Source organism: Trichechus manatus, unplaced genomic scaffold (genome assembly GCF_000243295.1).
Source record: "Trichechus manatus latirostris isolate Lorelei unplaced genomic scaffold, TriManLat1.0 scaffold00260, whole genome shotgun sequence".
Taxonomy (NCBI): domain Eukaryota; kingdom Metazoa; phylum Chordata; class Mammalia; order Sirenia; family Trichechidae; genus Trichechus; species Trichechus manatus.
This window is the reverse complement of record NW_004444196.1, coordinates 2,111,118-2,113,918: the sequence shown is the minus strand read 5'-3', so window position 1 is coordinate 2,113,918 and position 2,801 is coordinate 2,111,118.

Here is a 2,801-nt window from a genome sequence, read left to right as displayed (position 1 = left end):
CACAACAACTATTGTGAGGATGGTGCAAGACTGGGCAATATTTTGTTCTGTTGTATATAGGGTTGCCTATGAGTCAGAACCGATTCCATGGCACCTAACACCACCAACAACAACAATGCGTTTAGAGTCAAGGTGGGTCTCTTTTGAAATGTGTGAAGCTCAGCAGACCGGAATTGGAGCTTCATTGTTGTACAGGTTGAGCATTTATTAGGTGATGCTTCCTGGATGTGTTAGTTTTATAAACATTTGCCTTTATTCCCTTTATTTCTGTGAGATAAAGCTTGCAAGTATAATTATGGCTTTCCTATGTAATCGTTAAGGAGACCTGATGGATTTATTTTCATTTTTTCTGTGTCATATTTGGAAAACCAGAGGTTCCCCATGTAACCTAATGGAAAAGTGCCCTCAATAAATTATTTATATAGCTGTCATTGATGTAGTGTCTATTATAGATCAGTAGTGTCACTTGCCTCATTGGTGGCTTGTATTACCAGATCATATTTCTCAAAATCTGTATTACCAACCAAAAATTTAAACACACTAAATTAGTAAGCACACACTCCAATACTGAAAACACATGCCATCAAAAAAAAAAAAATTAAGGAGAAAAAAATATAGTAGCGAAAGGCTTATGTAGCAATAGATAACTGGAAATGAGGTGCTGCCATCACCAATAGCTGATAATGTAGGTGGATCATAGAAGGATTTTGAGAAGTGCTTATGAAGAAAACTAAATTGTCTTGAATACACTGTTAGTATAAATCTGATTTTGAGGACACTGCTTACAACTGAAGTGAGGAAAATACCTACAAAAGAAGTAAGGGAAATGAGAAAAATACCATTTGAAACTGAAAAAAAGAAAGATTACCTTGTTATGAAGTGACAAGGAGCTTAGCAAAACTGTTGTTTGCAGTTATATGGAAAGCTTAAAATATGCCTAATGAATTTGCTGATCTAGCCAAGCAAAGTACTGATGGTGCTGTCTGGTTTCTTCTCACTACTTATTGTAAAACTTTCCTTGAATGGCTGTTTTAGAGCTGAATAATTTTATCTTTGTGGAATAGAAGCAGAGCTTTTTCAACATCAAGCTAACCACGATGTATGCATAAAAACATGCAACAAATCACTTTATTTTATGTTGTATGTCTCTAATTTCTGAACTTATTTTCTTAAAATTCCTCTAAAGCCAATATTGCACTCTAACAATCAATGTACTCTTGTTTTATTCCAACCTTAATTCAATCTTACACTGCAATCGATTGCTCTTGTCAAACAACATTCTAGGCTCTGAGTAGGTGTTATTTTTTTGACAGGTAATGAAGAAATGAGATTCAGGTAACAGAATCTGTGATGAGGCAATGAACTTAAAAGGAATTTATATTAGAAAATTATATTCAACATAAAAAGTAATAAAAGAGAAAAGAACTAAATTTTTCTTTATAAATCTATTGATTTCCAAAGTTTGACTATGAAGAAACAGCAAAGCAATTATTGAACGAATTAAAATAAGTATTGTCGAATCAGCTTGCTAAATGAACACTCTCTCTTCAACAGATCTCTACATTTCCTGCCTCAGATCAAGCTCCATTGTGACCCTAAGCAATTTATTTAACTCTTCTGAGCTTCAGTATGTCTTGAACAATGATAGCTGCTTCACAGCACTGCTAAAAGATTAAATTAATCAACATACTATTAGTGATCATGCCTTGCACAAGAACTTGGCAAACAGTAGGAACTGAGTAGATTTTAATTAACTCTAAATCTGTATAATTGCTAAGATTTTGAGATTAGATCCTTTACTTCTTCAGATGTGCCACAATTGGCATAAATTTTCCATTGATTCACTGACCTGAATTTTCTTTAGCAGAAAAAAATTTATGCCAAACGTAATAACCTGATTTAAAGTTTCAACATCTATCCTGCCCCTTCTATGCATTGCAGATCTTACCTGGCTCTACTTTTTATTTTAATCTATTGCTCTTATCACCTTCTAATTTAAGTCTATTTATATCATTATTCGTTATTATCTGTCTAACTCTTCTAGAAGGTAAATCCATGAGGGCAAGGATCTTTGTCTTTTTTGTTCACTGATGTAGCCCTAGTACCTAGAAGCGTACCTTGCACATAACTGTTACTCAGTAAATAATTGTTGAATAAAAGAACAAAGAATTTTCCACATTCAGTGCTGCTGAGAGCAAGTAATTGTTTCACATATGTTGTCTAAGAAGACATACTTTAAGGAAATTCAGTATCTATCAACCAACTGGATCTGCCTAATTAATTACCTACCTGCATCCTGAATTCTGTTTCACTATTTAAGTTTGTCCCTAAGAGAAAATCTTGGAAATAATTAGAGAGTTTTCAATGATCAATACTGAAGCTATATGTGGTCAATTAACAATTTTAAATTCCGATATAGAAATTTTCAAAAAAAAAAGGGGCAAACAAATTGCTGTTTTTCTTTTGTGCAGGTCCTGCATGCAAAAAATATTTACTTCTTTTGACAGTCATCATCGTCCAATAACATTAAATCATGATTTCCTCTAACAACCTGAGTTTGCAGTGTAGATTATTATCAATAACACCTTTTTTATTTCTGAAACTAGAAAATGCTTTCTGACAGAAGAACCACACTCATGAGACACTCCTGCTCATACCTCTGCAATTAAAGGCAGTTCTGTTAAATCCAACCAATGTGGCTGGCAAGTGCTATGTTGGTGCCCTTGGCAAAACACAAAAGCTCTAAACTTCTATTGTCCAGCCATTCCTTGATAGCCTAACTAAGTCAAACACACAGCAGT